Raw genomic sequence first — 17,963 nt, forward strand, 5'->3', positions numbered from 1 at the left:
TTGCTGTTTGTTATTGTCTTGTTGTCCTTCTTCTGTCGACATAACACTGTGTACAGAGGGATTATAATTGGGAGAAGAAAGCATAGAAAAATAGGTAGACAAACAAAGCAATTTTGATATGTAGCAAACTGCTGCTGGTCTAGCGGTGGAATCCCGAAGTGGGAAAACAAACAAAAGGCTGACATGTGCCGAAAAATTCAGGTGTCAATTTAGGAACAGGTTCATCTGGTGGTTGATATACAAAGAAGATGATTGTGATTTATTGCTCAATTAGACAGTGAAGATATTGCTACTTAAAGTACAACAACTAATTTGCGGAAACGAGGTCGTGAAAGTGATGTTATGACAAAATTGATATGTTGATGAAAAGTTAGAAGTAATGAATATTAGTGTAATTTCTATTAAAAGGTAGGTAAAATTGTAACTAAAAATGGACTAGTGTGAAATGATGAATAATGTGAGTAGTAATCCAAAAACCGGTTTTGAACATACGACAAAGAACAGTTTGCAACACAAGTTGCCCTTCTTGGTACCTTCCTACCTTCAATACGACAGTCAATGAACGGAAATCCCATAAACAAAAGCGAACGGGAAGTGGGAAGTGAACAAACCAACAGTCTTTTAAAGAAAAGCAACAACAAAACGATTGTCGCCCGTCCGTCACATATCGGGCGGCCCATCTTATCGGTCGAAGAATAATAACCATATCCTTTTCCCGGTAACCCGGTGATCCAGAAAGGTGATAAATTTTGTTCGGCAAGTTTGAATTGTTAAGTCACCGGAAAAAAGTTGAAGTTGGTGCGCTGCAGCAGCGTGGTGGCAGTTGAAATATTCAATGCAAAGGCAATCGATGAGTCCCATTACTTTCTACTGTAGATTAAGGCAGTCATTCCAATCCACCGCAACAATAAAAAAAAACCGATTCAAAAAAGTATTAAAAACATTTTGTTAAAAAATCACCTTTTAATTTTCAATTAAGATAGGACAAATTTTCAAAATCATATTTTCTGAATTTCTTTAACTTCTTACAGTTTTGTTTTTTTCGTTGTTTTTCTTGCAAGTAAAATTTAAAAAAATTGTTATCAATTTACAAAAATGAGGCATTGTTGACATACCTTAGTAATAAAATATTCAATAAAGCGAAGCCAAGGATTTTTAGGTACATTTCGGATGTGGCTTGTGCAAAAAGTTCCAGCATAGTTTTAACGCTAAATAGTTTTAAAAATATATGCTTTAACATCGGCGTCCTTTCTGAACTTTTTAATAAACAAGAAAGTTGTGAAACACGTTTAGAATTTTCATTGTTCTTTAATGTTCAGAAAACTATTATAGGATCCAATCTGTTTTTCTGGTTTTCCCTGTCATGTTTTTCTCAAACCTATCAAAGAATTCTACATAATACTGTTTTAACTTGAAAGTTTTCGAATGGTTGAAAACAAATCCAACAATTTCAGAAGTCACATTTCTTTTCCAAGAACCATCGATTGAACTTTCCATTATGCTCCAGTTTCCAATCAAAGTTCATCGATCCATCAGGATTTTTCTCACCTTTCGCACCAAACCACAACGTGCTCACATGTAGGTCAACCAATCTTCCAAAGTGACCTTCTTAATGCTACTGATCCGAAGGCCGACCAGGGGAAAAAACCACATTTTTCAATCCCCGAAGTAAAACCAAACTTGTCCAAGAGGGATTACAACACATTTCCGACTCCTGATCCCTTCGGGGCTACAAGGCAAATCGTGTACTCTTTGCGTTTCCCGCCGATCCTCGGTAGCCACTCCATCAAGTCCATCAATCCATACTGTAACTGCTTCTGCTGGAAACTTTGCGCTCATCTGAATGCGCTCCCAAGGTTCGAAGATCAACGTTTAGGTGTAAGATTCCGTAAATAGACTTCAAAACCGACTGAGAATAATGATTGCACGAGATTTGCAAATGTAATTGTTGACGGAGATAAGTAGGTACTTGCAATACCGTTCATCGGACCGGTCAGCATAATCGATGAGAGCTTTACGTGCACATGCAAAACAATTCAAAATTACAATGTCAGACAATCATGACTCCAACGACGCCTTTTCAAATGGCATTTCTCACTGTTCACTGCCTCCCGGCAGGTCGCTCAGATAAGTGTGATTATGGGATTGCCCGTCGCACCACCCATCTTCCCATCTCTTAGCAGCAGAATCTGAAGCTACTTTGCTAAAAGAAAATCCCCGTCTCGTGAATGACTCTCACGTAAAAGCGTTCATATTGAGATTGACACTGATGTTACAGTGCACACGTGGAGAACACACAAACAACGTTTTCCTTCCGCGGCGTCACCGCCACCGTCGCTGGCCGGTACAGAACAATCCACAGACGGCGATGCAAATTACCCTTCCGTAGCTTCAATCATTATAATTTTACCTTTTCGAATCGACTGTAAATTACACGGCCGTGCTATAATTTATTCCCTGCTAAGCCACTTTGTTGGCAGTTCCAATCAGACAGCCAGCTAGCCGACCGGTCAGCCAGCCAGCCAGCCAGCTAGCCGGCCAGTCCATCAGTCCCGGTATTGATGAGTTCTGCTTTCTTGAACCCATTTTAACCGCGATGATCGCGCACTTCAACCCAATCCGTTCGCCGTTTCGAAGGGAGCAGTCGATTTCTTCGCGACGGTTTAACACCTCATTTGCAATTTTGGAATAAATTACTTTTCACTTTTTTTCACTGCCTGAGCCGTTTGGCTTACGCTTGCTGCTATGCTATGCTGGTAACCAAAGCTGCGCAGCTCAAGTACAAATATAACAACAATTTCAATGTTATTCCAGCTTTCGTGATGCTCGCCAATTATATAAGGCCGGTCGAGTATCATCCCACATCAGAAATATTTCAGCGTTTCAATTGGACTTTTTTTAAACTGAGATGATAAATCAGTGTATTGGTTTACTCACTTGAAGATTCAGTCACTACTGCACTCGACTCTCATCCAACGTTGATCACTTGACTGTGAGGAACGAAAACAATGACCTACCGGGATCCTGCTCCAATTTTGAACAAAAACTACAATCAAATTTGGGAAGAAATTATTTCATTTCTACATGTGTCTCAAAAAAATTTTAAGAAAGCATGTTGCTGAGTAAATCATAACATTAAGATGGTATGCCAAACATGCGGGCATCGTCCCTGATTTCTATCACCTTTCAGTGCAAAAACGCAAAGCATCGCAAGTGCTCGGTTTTTGACTGGACAAACAAAACAAAATACTGGGTACTAAGTGCCCGATTGGTCGAGAGCAAGATTGAATGCTACAGATTACTGTCCGGGGAGTGCTATTTTTGACTTCAAGTAGTCATTGTAGTGACCAATGACAATTACCAAAGCGTACACCGTGTTGCATAAGACGCTTGGTATGTGGCATGGAAGATCCGGTAGGCAGAAAAAAATAACTGGATTCTGTGCTGGTTTTTAATGCAGAACTGGAAAATCCGTAAACTCCGTGAAGGTCGATTGGGTTCTAATATTGTTTTAGAAACTGATGACACCTAATCAATTATAAGTCTAGCTGCTGTAGCTACTACATTTCTCACAAATCCTGTTGATCCATCTATCATTGATGAAATCGCCTTTTATAATGAATTCAATTTGAGTTTTTGTTGAAGGTCTAGAATAGAAGGAAACTCCAGTATTTTGTACATTTCTACTCAATTTTTATCATTTTCACCAGATCTAAACACAACTTTGGCTTCCGTTTAAAAGTAAGTTTTTACTCCAGCCACAGTCTGTAAATTTTGCTACAAATTGATATTGTTTATGCTAACTTGAGAGCAACTTTCGATCGAATTTACCATGCAATACTATGGTTAGTATACACCATCGTGTCCAGACATAAACACATGACCTTTCAGAAATTTGTTTTAGCCTGGAAAATCGTAGTATAGCGAATTTATTATTGCTTATAACGAAATTACCGGTCGATCAGGTTGAAACTACAGACTTTTGGGCGCAATTGGATTTAAAATCAAAGTTGAAATTGGATTTGAAATCGAACTTGACGAAGGGCATTAAATTAGACTTGCATTTGGACTGATTTTGGCTTGAAGCTTTATTTCAAATTGAACTTAAAATTTAATTTGAAATTGAACTTACATTTGGAGTAATATAAACTTGTAGTTTTACTTGAAATTAAAATTGAATTATACTTGTAATTGGAATTCATATTGAATTTGAAATTATGCTCGAAATTGAACTTAAAAGTTGAATTGAATTTGGACTTAAACTAGATTTAAATTTGGATTTGAAATTACATTTAAAATTAAACTTGAAATTGAACTCTAAATGTTACTTGAAGTTGGACCCGAAATCAGAGTAGAACTTTGATTTAAAATTGGAATTACAACAGACTTGAAATTAGGTTTAAAATCGGACATATAATTGACCTTTGGTCAATTGACCAAATTAACTTACCATTAGACATTAAATTACACTTGAATTTGGACATTGATACGAAATTAGATACGAAGCTTTATTTTGAACTAAAAATAACTTATTACATCATATTCTCTCACGCGTTTCATCTCTTTTGTCTTCCATTTTTCTGTTTTCCAGTCCCGTTTTTTCGACTTTTTGTTCCGTTTGTTCTTCTTTTCTGTACTGAGCAAGAACTCTCTCACTTTTCTTCTTGTTTCTTCTATTTTTCTCTCGTTTTTTGTCCCATGTTTGCAGTCAGATTGTTCCATATTTCTTCGTCTTCTGTTTATTTTTCCTTATTTTAAGTTCTGGTTTTTCCTCTTTTATCACTCATTTCTTGTAATTTTCTTTCGCATTTTCCAGCTTCTAATTTTCGTCCTTTTCTAACTTTCCTTCTTTTTGTTTTTAGTCTTCGTTTGGACCGTTTTCCTTCTTTCAGATGCTACGTTTCCTTTATTTTGTCCCATTTTGCCTTGCAATTCTCATTTCCCATTCCTGTTTTGTCTCATTTTTCACCTTTTATATCCCGTTTAACTTTATTTTTCCATTTTTCTGGATTCCTCCATCGGTTTTCTGGTTTCTCTCTCGCTACTAATTTCTTTCGTTTCGGTTTCTCTTGTTTCCCGCTCCATTTTTTCATTAGGTTTTGTCTTGCGTTTTTTGTTATTTTTGTTTGTTCCGTCTTACTATCTGTTTGTCCTTTTTTCTTCAAGTTTCGCTAACTTTTTGATTTTTTTCTGTCTATTTTTTCCCTTCTTTTCCTATACCGTTATTCGCCCTTTTCCGACCTGATTTTCTTCTTGTTTTTCTCGTTTCTGGTTTGTTTTTCGTGTTTTTCTTCCATTTTCCGGCCTGGTTTTCTTTTTTTCCAGTCCAGTTTCATTTTTTGCACTTTTGTGTTCGTCTGTCCTGTTCTTCCGCTTTTTATATCCTGCTTTTTCTCATTTTCTCTCATTTTCTGTTTTTCGTTTTACTTCCTTCCTCGTTTTTTCTTATAGTTTTTCTCTTTTCCCGTTCTCATTTTTCAATTTTTCTACTCCCGTATTTTCTATGACAGTAATATGATAAACGAGCTCAACTCCGATTTCCGATCATGTCTGCTTTTTCGGAAAAAAGAGATTTCGCTATTTTCCCATGTATCGGCATTATATTATTGTTACCATAAGCTTTTATAACATTCGCATAATGCAAAGCATTTTTTTAAATGTACATTCCTGCTAATGCTCCCTTAACTATTCTATACATAAAAGTCTTATCTGTAACCAAAATCAGGCCTCTGACAGGACTTCATAAGACGCTTATCAGTAACTAAAAACAGGCCCCTGACAGGACGTCATGGTTTCGTAGCAATTGGTTTTATTCTCAGTCGCCTCACTGGTCGACTGTTGGACTGCTCGATTGCTCAAGAGGTCGACTAGACTGCTCGATTTGAGTGCTCGACTGGACTGCTCGATTCGACTACTCGACTCAACTGCTCGATTGGACAGGTCGACTTGGCTGCCTGAGTGAACAGCTCAGTTTAACTGCTCGAATCAACTGCTCGACTGAACTCTCAACTCTTCAACTGTTCGATTCAACTGCTCGACTTACAACTCAACTCGGCTGCTTGACTAGACTACTCGATTTAACTGCTCGACTAGATTACCCGTCTCAACTACTCGATTCGAAACTCCACCTACTATAGAAACCACCGACCGAGAAGTTTGATTCTAACGTGTTTTTACTTTCAGGACGACGACACTATGCAGGCCCTTACGACTTGCAAGGTACTGCGTGTGACGCTGTTCGTCCGAAAGCGTGTTAGTCCGCGTTTCTCAGCGCGGTTCTTCGGAGAAAGGCTCCGTTCCTATGACAATTGACCAAACTCGTGACTTTAGTCATGATCTTGAAATGCGGTCAGGCATATATTATTATTTTTTTTTTGAAACGATGATTCTACAATTGATGAAGGGACGGTAAGGGAACCGCGCTGAGAAACGCGGACTAACACGCTTTCGGACGAACAGCGTCACACGCAGTACCTTGCAAGTCGTAAGGGCCTGCATAGTGTCGTCGTCCTGAAAGTAAAAACACGTTAGAATCAAACTTCTCGGTCGGTGGTTTCTACAGTAGGTGGAGGAAGAGGCACAATTTGTGTCTAAAAATAGACCAACCCATGTCGCTATGGTTAATAAGGGGGGTTGTGCAGACTTCTTTTGTCCAGCGCCTCTGTGGTTCAAAGGTACACGGGTACCAGTGAGCAACACGCCCTGGCAGGTGTTGTGGGTTCAAATCCGGTTATAATCTCTGATTACAGCTTGGTTCGACCCATGCACCTTCCAGCATTGGACAAAAGATAGGAGTCACAACGACAACTTGTTAAGCATAGCTACCTATTACCCCCCCCCTTCCTTTCCACCCTTCCCCTTCATTCCCGGAAAAAAAATCCGTCATTACTTTCCCTTACCGTCCCTTCATCAATTGTAGAATCATCGTTTCAAAAAAAAAATTAATATATGCCTGACCGCATTTCAAGGTCATGACTAAAGTCACGAGTTTGGTCAATTATACCATATTGCAATCAAGGCAAGCAAAATCAACGTAGATACATTTCATTGAGTTACATAGCGTCAGCGTTACACAGCGTACCTCCGATTTGCTCTCAATTAGACGCAAGGCGACCCACGTGAGTTACAGCTAGTTTATATATTCGAAGCATTAAAGTTGATTTTTCATAGAAACTGGTTTGGACCCTGTACTCACAAACGAAAGCAGCATCCTGGCATCTGAATGCAAATATACTAAAATGTTATAATTAATTTAGTTAAAATCGACAAATCGTGCTCGACTCAAAATCGTTGTCAGTTGAAACAATCACTAGCTTCAATTAAAGCTTGCTTGAAAGGTTCAACAAATGAAACAAGCCGCTTCATGTGCAGTGTTGCGAAACCCACACTTGTGGTCTAATTTTCTCACACACGCGTACTCATTCTAACGAACACGCTGGTACAAGCACCCCTTTCGGACTCTCCCTCTTATTTATTCATACATGGCGACGAGTTTTTGCAAGTGTGTATTTAGCTAACAACTACGGTCGTCGCTCGTCGTTCGTGGTTGCAACCCGAGCTGCTAATACCGATTACTCGCGAGGGCTCGCACTGTGAGTAGAATCGGGGGCCAAGATAAAGAAGAAAAGAAAAAGTAATGCAAAATCTGTATCGCAGTGCGCCACTAGCCCTCATGGTCAGCTAGTTCCTCACGAGTTATTTGCAGTAGAACGCTATGAGGCAGCGCGTTCGTCACTGTGTAGGTAGCCGAATGTGCAAATGAGAGATTGTCTTCGTGCCTCCTCTCTTATCTTTGTCACGGTGACATAAATGCATTCCAATGCAATTTTTCTTACCTAATAGTTAGCTAATAACTCAGGCAACCGTTTCACGCAAAATTAATCAGTTCAAGTGCATTTTCATCGCCGTAATAAGCAGAAGAAAGGAGACACGAAGAGAATCTCTCATTTGAACATAGGCCCTTTTCACATGTTGCTCTTGAATTGTTATCCACAAGTGCCTGAACAGTACACTGTTTTTAACGGCTTCCATCCCGAGGAGTCAAGCACGGCTGCGACACTATGCTTCACATGCTCTCTCGCGTGACAGTAAGCATCGTTGGCTTCTCGCTCGATTTGCAACATTGTTTATGTGTGAAACAAAACTAAGTGAGAATGAGTTTCATTTACTAGTTTCGGCTACGTCGGGTTCTGCTTCGAACTTTTGAAGTGCGTACGATATGCTGAAAACTAAAATAAATTGATGTGTAATTTGTGACAGAAAAATATTGGCTGGATGTCTCATTTGTCTTATCCCCCATGCCCTCTGTCGCAATCTGTCACAATATTGATACTCCCCTCTACCCCTGTTTCGTTGTTTCTAAGTTATGGTTAAAAACAAATGACCGATCATGCCTTCGTTTACCATTTCCTGAACATTTGGGTCACATTTATTTCAAATCTTTTTTTATTATTAATATTTTTTTTAATGTGGTTTTAACCAATTGGTCATTCACCACGCATTTCAAATCTTCTAAAGCGAAATCATTATCTCTTTTATTTAGGGGTCAGTCCCGGTGTAGTGGTTAGCATTCACTCGTTTCACGCCGAGGACCCGGCACCCGGGTTCAAATCCCTACCCCGCAAAAGTCACGAATGATCCAAGCTGTTAAAGTAACTATAATCTAACAAAAAAAATCTCCTTTATTTTGACAAAACAATTTATAAATTACAAAATTTAAATTTTACTTTTTAATTAAAAAACTTAAACTTTGTACTGGGTTATCTAGAGCATGAGGAAAACATATCCTCAATCTAATAAAAATCCTTTTTTTTCTGAGTACATACAATTCAGCTTTAATTGTGTTGATAATGCAAAATTGACTCTATAATGGCACCACTTCCACTGCTTAAGCGGAATTTTTTTCCCGTGGATCATCCATCTGCATTCGAGCAGCTTATCTCTCTCCCGGCCGCTCAATATTTTATTCATAAAACCACTCTCCAACACTGCTACAATGACGATCGAGATCCATACTTCTTTTAGCTTTAGTTCCAACCCCATCCCTGCAAGTCCGTCCGTCTGCTTAGCATAGCAACCACGCCAAAGCCCATAACTCTCTGTGATCCGCGTAATGCTTCACGAAAGAAACGGCTGCGCTGCGCTGGTAGGTACTTGGACTTACCCGCGCTTGGCTCCTCTCACCGGGTGCGGCGGTGAAGTATCACCAATAGCATTATCATCAGGGAACTCGTCGTCGGAGTGGTACCCGACAGTAGTACCATAGTAGGTACAGCAGCAGCAGCAAGCCTATCGGATGTTTGCGGGTACTTCAGTTCAATACTGTCACTGGCACTGCTTGGAAGCAGCTTTACACACCGCCGGAGTGCACTTCACAAGAAGGGATTCCAAATCCATTGAGGAGTCACATTCGCGCACTCTCCATCGCCGCCCGTTTGTTGTCGGACCAAGAGCTGTGTCAGCTCGATCGTACGCCTATATCGTGTGTATCGTGTGATCGCGCTCAATTGTGCTTTTTGGCGTCACGGTTGTGCCATACCGGCGATGCTATTAATTCGATTAAAATCAGAAAATTATCTTCCCCCGCTTGGACTTGAACGTTTGCGGGAAGCCAACAATTCTGTGCGATTTGTGAGCTCCGGCGCGGTGCAATTTTCTCATCTTTTCGTCTCCGGTGAAGTCGCGCAACTTTTAATGCTGGTCGGCTGATGCCACGAATAAATGTTATACCGGTGTGTGTTGTATATGTACCACAGTGCTTGTTTATTACTCTTCAACTGAAGACAGAGCCGGTGAAGAAGATCGACCTGGCCGCGTTTGTGCCTATATCGGGGTTCTCTTACGCCGAACGACCGAACGACTCGTTTTAATATTATGGTTATTAATAGTGGTGCCTTAATTCCTTTGTGAGCCAGGTTAGTAATTTTTATTACCATTTTTTCCGTCGAAACTGCAGTCGAAATGTTCCGTATACATCTTACGGAGAGAAAAGGAGATGTTGATTATGATGTAGGGAAAATCAAATAATGATTGTCGAATAACTATTTAGATTACTATATGTGAGTTATGTTCTTTGAATTATGAGTAAGTATCGTCTATCATTGTTTTTACTTTTTGATAACAATAGGCTAATGTGACTACATACATGTTTTCCCTCCTAATAAAAAAAATTTATTACATGCACTGAAAATCAATGACATAAAATCATGAAATCGATAAAAATTGCGTATAACTAATGTACTCATTTATATGGTTGGAATGGACGGCGCCGTCTATTTTCATCTTTACAAAAGTCAATGGCTTCAACCATCCAATTACGAAGAAATATCATAACAAAATATGTAAAATGTCTGCACTTTCTTTCATGTTAACGAGTATTTCAGCCGGTCTTTAATGCTCACGCATAGGTAATACGGAAGACCTTCATGAAAACCTTTTTCAGGTGATATTTTCCGTGTATTACTGATAAAATTTGCTTACATTTTCATACAAAATGCTTTTTCTACAATGCTACCAACAAGAATCATAACCCTTTCAATTAAGCGATACCCGACATAGTTGGAAAATTTCCCTTCTGAGAAAATTGGTGACTTTGAATTTCTAAAATATTGTTCTCGGTCACAAATCCATAAACTAGATATACCCTTGTACAAAATTTAATAAAATGTCATATGAATTGTCAAAAATATGCATACCTACAAACAGAGATAAGATTCTAATCAACATCCTCGTGGGAAGGGAAGGAATCTTAGTCCAATACTTGTTGCTATTAAAGTCCAGGAAATCCTCTGCATCTTCAGCATTTTGAGAAAGGAATTGTTAGTAAAAGGGGGAGCTAGATAAAGATCCGTCTTAATGGATAATGTAATCTGTTGGAAGCTACTTCGGTGTGGTTTCATTCAAACGCCCGCGAAATCTCTTAGCACCGACTAACTCGGCTACTCGATTACTTCAATCGAGTACATGCTATCGTAAACTGCTTCATCTATACCGATAAATGAAGTAGCTCATTCATGCGATGCGTTGTCTTAAAATGTGATCGAGACATATTGGAACACCTGATTCTTCTTTGATAAACCCAATATTTTTTATGCGTTTTTTCATCAGTATAAAGAACGGTATACTATCACCAAACCACGCGCACGAGACCGAGCCATCCTCGTAAGTTGAATGAATCGACAACGAGAACTATTCGAGAACGATAACGAATTCGAAGGCCACCCGCACGAAACAACACAACATCTGTCATAGAATCGAATTCATGGTGATAAAGCAAAAATTCTCCTACTGTAATACGACATGATGTACAGGGTGTTCAATAAGTTCGAATACAACTTTTCATCGTTGTGTAAGAGCGCATTCTGTGTATTGGTACTGATATCAGCTTTAGCCTTATATATAGGCTAACCGACGCGCAAGGTGTCGACTTGATGTCATTTGTTATTTGTTTACCGCGCGCGATGAAGGAGTACCGCAACGTCGTAGTAAAGTTGTTTGCGAGAGGTAAGCGACCCGGCAACATATTTCGGCGGTTGAAATCCCACGGGGTGAAGCAGTACCGGGAGACGGGCTCGGTCAAGGACCGTGCTAGATCCGGACGGCCGCGTTTGGCGAGGACGTCGGCAGCCATCAAGATGGTGCGGGAGCGGGTTCATCGAAAAATGGACCGCTCGATCCGGAAGACCGCTGTTGACCTGGATGTGTCGATCGGGACTGCCCACACCATCATGGCGAAGGACCTGAGATGCAATCCGTTCAAGGTTCACGGGGTAACGGAGGCTTCAACGAAGAAGGGTCTGGACAGAGCAAAACTGATACTTTCGCGGCATGCTGGTCAGGAGTTCGCGTTTTCTGATGAGAAACTCTTCATCTTACGACAGCCGCACAATGTCCAAAATGATGAATTGTGGGCGCCGACGTTGGTCAACATCCCCCCGTCCCACATAAACATCCCGCAGTTCCAGAGCGCCGTGTCGGTGTTGGTTTGGGGGCCGTATCCAAGCGTGGAAAGCTTCCACTGGTGTTTATCGAGAAAAACGTGAAAATCAACGCCGCGTACTATAAGACCGACGTTCTGGAGAAGGTTGTGGCCCCGGCAATTCGTGACCTCTACGGAAAAGATCATTACGTCTTTCAACAGGACTTTGTAGCCTCCCAACTCCCCGGATCTTAATCCCCTGGACTTTTCTGTATTGTCGTACATACTGGCCAAGCAGAGCGAACATAAAGTGAGCACTATGGACCAGTTTAATAAGCTTATTTCCAAGATCTGGGACGAGATGGTCATGGACCAGGTGCGTGCCGCGTGTGATTTTTTTGAGAAACGTCTCAAGCTCGTCATAGAGCACAAAGGGGGGGTGTTTGCACCAAATATGTTGTAAAGTTTCTCAATAAACACTGCTTCAATAAAAATTAGCCCAAAGTTTCTAGACTCCACTTTCAGTCTGGCGTAGATTGCCTCCGCCGTCGCAAAACTTCTAGCAATGATATCAAAGTCATCCATAAAGCCCAAAGTTGACTACCTTTGGTGATAATTGTGCCTCTCGTTTTGATGCCCGTTCGTTGGAGTACCCCCTCAAGAGCGCTGTTGAACAGCATGCATGAGAAGTCGTCACACCCCGAGCCCCCATTAACCCCGTCTGACCATTCGCTAAGAAACCTGTATCGGAGAAAACCAGGACGGCCTTAGAAAATCTAGGAGAGTGGCTTTTAGTCGATGTATACCAGCGTTATACCGCGATAGTTGAAGCGGTGGAACCGATCACCTTTTGATATGGGACAAACCACTTCTTCTATCCATTCCTCCGGTATTTTCTCCTCCTTCCAAATCTTAAAAATAACTCTTGGATATAATAAATGAGTGTAAAGCCGCTGCCACCATATGTCCGCCATATGTATAAAGCTAAACCGGGAGGCGGTTCTTACCAGCGACTTTCTTGGTCTTCAGTAACCCGATTTCTCCTTTAGCTTCTTGAAGATTAGGTGCTGGGACATTATTATCTTCCATGGGCACTCTTAGGTTAACTTCCGTTCTGTATCCTTTTCAAACTTCACCATTGAGGTGTCCATCGAAGAACTGCTTCCACTTGTCGACGTCGGACCACTTTCTCGCAGTAAGCAAGATTCGCACCCGGCTGTCCAACGTATTCAAGACTGATGAGCAAGCAACTTGGAAAGAACCTGAAAGGGCAGTGAAGCTTCTGTAATACGATCAACGGAATCAGGAACCGGACCGTGCCAACTCCTGTTATGTGCAAGACAAGGAGGGGAAGGAAGGGATGAAGGAACTACCTACGGACGGGTTGAAAGGTCTCAAATGCCCTATTTACAAAAATGGCCAGTGACTCAAATGCAGCAATTATCAACCCAAGCAGCACACTTTTGGCCATTTTGGTTGTAGCAACTCAATTCTGATTGAAATTAGTCATATATCGGTTTCCATAACTGGTTTGTAACAACTGTGCTAGTAGGGAAAGCATTACTGTCCTCAATTCTAAAGGCAGATAGCGGCTGCCGCACACTGCAACTGCAACGCACAACTGCTTTGAACTAGAGAGAACCTGGCCAAATACCGACAAGCTAGGACCCAGTTGACCTCGATCCTGAGGAGGAAAAAGCGCCAGAAGGAGGACAGAGATCGTGAAGAATTAGTGCAACTATTCCGAGTTAATGACACGAGCAAGTTTTATGAGAAGGTGAACCAAACTCGGAAGGGCTGCACACCGAAACCTGACAAGTGTAAGGACGAGGGAGGGAGTCTAATTACAAACGAGCGCGAGGTGGTCAACAGATGGAAGCAGTTCTTCGATGAACACCTCAATGGCGAAGTCACAAAAGGAGGCGAAACGGAAAGTAACCTAGGAGCGCCCATAGAAGATAGTAATATCCTAGCACCTGATCTCCAAGAAGTCAAACGAGAAATCGAGCTGCTGAAGACCAATAAAACCGCTGGGAAGGACCGCCTACCGGCAGAGCTTTATAAACATGGCGGAGAAACGCTAGCAAAGGCTCTACACGGGGTTATTTCGAGGATTTGGGAGGAGGAAAAGCTACCGGAGGAATGGATGGAAGGAGTGGTTTGTCCCATCTACAAAAAGGGTAATCAGCTAGACTGCTGCAGCTATCGTGGTATAACGCTGGTAAACGCCGCGGTACTCTCCCAGATCCTGTTTCGCCGGTTGTCACGGATAGCACAAGGTTTCGTAGGGAAGTATCAGGCGGGTTTCCTGGGAGCTCGCGCAACTGCGGACCAAATTTTTACTATCCGACAGATCTTGCAGAAATGTCGGGAGTACAACGTGCCCACGCATCACACCTTTATTGATTTCAAAGCAGCATACGATACAGTCGATCGAGACAAGCTATGGCAGATAATGCACGGTTACGGTTTTCAGGACAAACTGACGAGACTGATCAGAGCTACATTAGATCGAGTGATGTGTTTCGTACGCATCTCTGGGACACTCTCGAGTCCCTTCGAGACGCGGCGAGGGTTGAGACAAGGTGACGGTTTATCTGCATGATGTTCAACATCGCTCTTGAGGAGATGATCCGACGAGCAGGCATCGAAACGAGAGGCACGATTTTCACCAAGGGTAGCCAACTTCTAGGCTTTGCAGATGACTTCGATATCATAGCCAGGAACTTTGCGACGGCGGAGGCAATCTACGCCAGACTGAAAGCGGAGTCTAGGAGAATTGGGCTAAAAATAAATGCGTCGAAGACCAAATACATGAAAGAAAGAGGCTAAAAGGAAACAAACGCGCGCCTCCCACGGATGGTAACCGTTGACGGCGACGAACTAGAAGTGGTAGAGGAGCTCGTGTATTTGGGACCGCGGACAACAACACTGGTAAGGAGATCCAGCGACGCATCCAAGCGGAAAATCGGGCCTACTTTGCCCCTCGTAAAACCCTACGATCAGGAAGCGTACGCCGCCGCACGAAGCTAACAATGTACAAAACTCTTATTAGACCGGTAGTTCTTTATGGACTTGAAGCCCGGATGCTGCTCACGGAGGACATACGCGTCCTTACCGTGTTCGAGCGGAAAGTGCTGCGGACGATATTTTGCGGAGTACAAACTGAAAGCGGAGAGTGGCGGAGGCGTATGAATCACGAGCTACAGGCACTGCTTGGGGAGACTGCCATCGTACATCTAGCGAAAGTTAGCAGGCTACGGTGGGCCGGACACGTCGTAAGGATGCCGGACGACAGTGCGACGAAAATAGTCCTCTTCAACAACCCCACCGGCACCAGGAACAGGGGGGCCCAACGTGCACGATGGCTCGACCAGGTCGAAAGCGATTTGCGACTTCTGAGACGACTAGGAAATTGGCGACGAGTGGCCCAAGACCGAGTTGAATGGAGACGAGTGCTTGAAACAGCGCTAATTCTGCCGGTGGTACTCTACGGTCACAAAGCGTATATGTTGAAAGAGAGCGACGAACGAGCTCTTGGTGTTTTTGGGCGTAAAATCCTTCAATCAATTCTTGGCGGCATATTAGAAAAAGGAAGTGTGGTAAAGGTGCATGAACCATGACATATAACAAGTCAAAGATACGGATATTGTGAAGCGACTAAAACACGACAGGCTGCAATGGACTGGCCACGTAGCAAGGGTGCCGGATGAAAGACTAGCTAAACCAATATTCACCAGAGAACTCGACAGAGACCGACGACTTCTAGGCAGACCCCGTACCCGTTGGGCGAGCGCTGTTGACGAGGGCGCTAGCGCAGTGAGTGTTAGGGCCGATTGGCGAGCGACCGCCCAAGATCGAGAAACGTGGAGACGGTTCTTAAATTTATCGAATAAACGAATTATCGCCGAAAAAGTAAGTAAGGAAACAAAAGCAACTGAATTAAAACATATTTTCGAAACCGCTAGGTAGAAGGACAAGAAGGAAACCATCCAAGCAATTTAAATAAATATAAATATTATTCAAAAATAAATATCACCCAGAAATTTTTTAACGGCACTCACCCCAACAACAGAAGATCTAAAAAGGGCAGCTATCGAGTATGATGGTGCTTTAACACACCATCTTCATACGAAATTAAGAAAATATGCAATGAATATTGTCTACACGAGTAGAAATAATGGAGTCCAAACACGTTTAGGATCCACAAAAGAAACTTTTAATAATTAAGCAAAGCCTCCAAAAGTCTAAACTCTGCAAAATACCATGTAGTTACTGTGATAAAAACCCGAATTAATCCACCTAGCGGCGTGACCTAGCCTTTCTACTGCCACAATAATCACTATTTAATTTCTCAGAAACATCTATAAGTAACTTGACTATATTTTTAAATATGCGTTTCACATTCCTCAAAATCCTTATTTGCCAGTAAAATTCACAACGTATTGCGTAGAATAATTATATTTTCTTTGCTTGGATGCGTAAATACTTGTAAGCGTCATTTACTTGACTTGAACTTGATGAACACCTTATTTAGTTTTATAATATTTACGTGATTTATCGAGAAATAATGTAAACACAAACGATAATTTTTACAGACTTGAATGAATACATATAGAAAATTAGAAATTAACCCTCTAACGGGTCTACAGACGGCCTTAACTTTCGGGCTTCAGAGCCACATACGAAACTTGTTTTGAATTGACAATATGAATCACGTGTTCATAGCAGATTTTTTGATATGTTGATATTAATACCATGCGTTCAAAAGTTAGCATCTTTGAAAAACAAGAGTTCAGAAAAATTATTATTATACTTCGCTTTTGAAAAAAAGGGTATCGACAACAAAATGATTAATCTCAAAATTTTATTATTAGTTTGCTTGGCTTCAATTGTGCAATATATCTGAATCAGAAAAAATAACTGAATAGAGCAATAGATATGAAAAAGACAAAATTGAACTTTTTCTTAGCTGGCGCTCCTTCAGATAATTATTTTTGCATGAAAATCATAACTTAAGCTTCTTTTGAATGTACTTTCATGAAAAGATAGTCGTTAGCTTGATCGCATCGTTTTTACAATTTTAGAGGGTTAGGAAAACAAGATGAGGTCGAAAAATAGTGCAAAAACTGCGCCATAAACATGCTTGAGAATGAGAAATATGATCGATATGATTTCCAGTGCTTGTCATTTTTGATTTATTTATTAAAACATGATACATGACATAAGACATCTGTCCTTTAAAATGTCGCTAACGAAAACAAATCTTACAAAGTTACTACCGTGCAACGTGTACTTCCAATTTTTTATATAACATTTCTAACCTCTAGTACCTATTGATTAAAAAGAGCATCTATTGATGCGCAGAATTTATTTGAAATTTGTATAAATTTATTTGGAAAAATCGACTCACTAGTATTTTTAATCCTATACACTACTATACCTACATGCTCAAATTAACTGCTTTTCTTCGCTTTTTGCTTTTCTTGTACAATTGTGAGTAACAGCAAGTGAAGAAAATGACAATTGAAATCTGAAATCAAAGAAAAGAAAAAGCTTTTCGATTGAATCCCACTATTTAATATTTATTTGCAACAGGTATGTAGCTCGCCTACGACGTGTAGGCTTCATCAGTGTCTTATTTCAAAGCGTATACGTATCTGTCGCGAATGAATATTAAATAGTGGAATTTAGTCGGTAAAAGTTTTTTCTTTTCTTTAATTTCAGAGTTCGTATTCCACTGAGAGGCTTCAAAAACTTCAGACAATTGACATGTTTCTCACTTTTCTTGAATTTCAAGGCAAATTTAAAAATTTCAAATTGTCATCACATACACACATACATACACACATACATACATACATACATACATACATACATACATACATACATACATACATACATACATACATACATACACACATACATTACACACATTGCATACAATCAACATTTGTTTTGATTTCACACGTTTTAACGGTTTAATATACGGTGCTTAAGTGTTAAAGTTTAAATAACTTTTGAATGAACCGTCCGATTTTAAATA

At 40.8% G+C, this 17,963-nt stretch overlaps 1 protein-coding gene across 3 annotated transcripts in view; it reads left to right on the forward strand.

The window, feature by feature from the left end:
* LOC128733700 (protein N-terminal asparagine amidohydrolase) overlaps positions 1-17,963 on the forward strand; it is a 141,236-nt gene continuing 123,273 nt past the window's right edge. The window contains exon 1 of one of the 3 annotated variants that reach the window (XM_053827469.1): positions 1-408. The gene's annotated coding sequence lies outside the window, so the exon portion shown is untranslated. Of the gene's footprint in view, positions 409-9,848; positions 9,915-17,963 lie in introns of those variants that run through there. The other 2 variants (XM_053827467.1, XM_053827468.1) reach the window with 2 other exon arrangements.

The sequence above is a fragment of the Sabethes cyaneus genome, chromosome 2, assembly GCF_943734655.1.
Source record: "Sabethes cyaneus chromosome 2, idSabCyanKW18_F2, whole genome shotgun sequence".
In the NCBI taxonomy this organism is placed as follows: Eukaryota; Metazoa; Arthropoda; class Insecta; order Diptera; family Culicidae; genus Sabethes; species Sabethes cyaneus.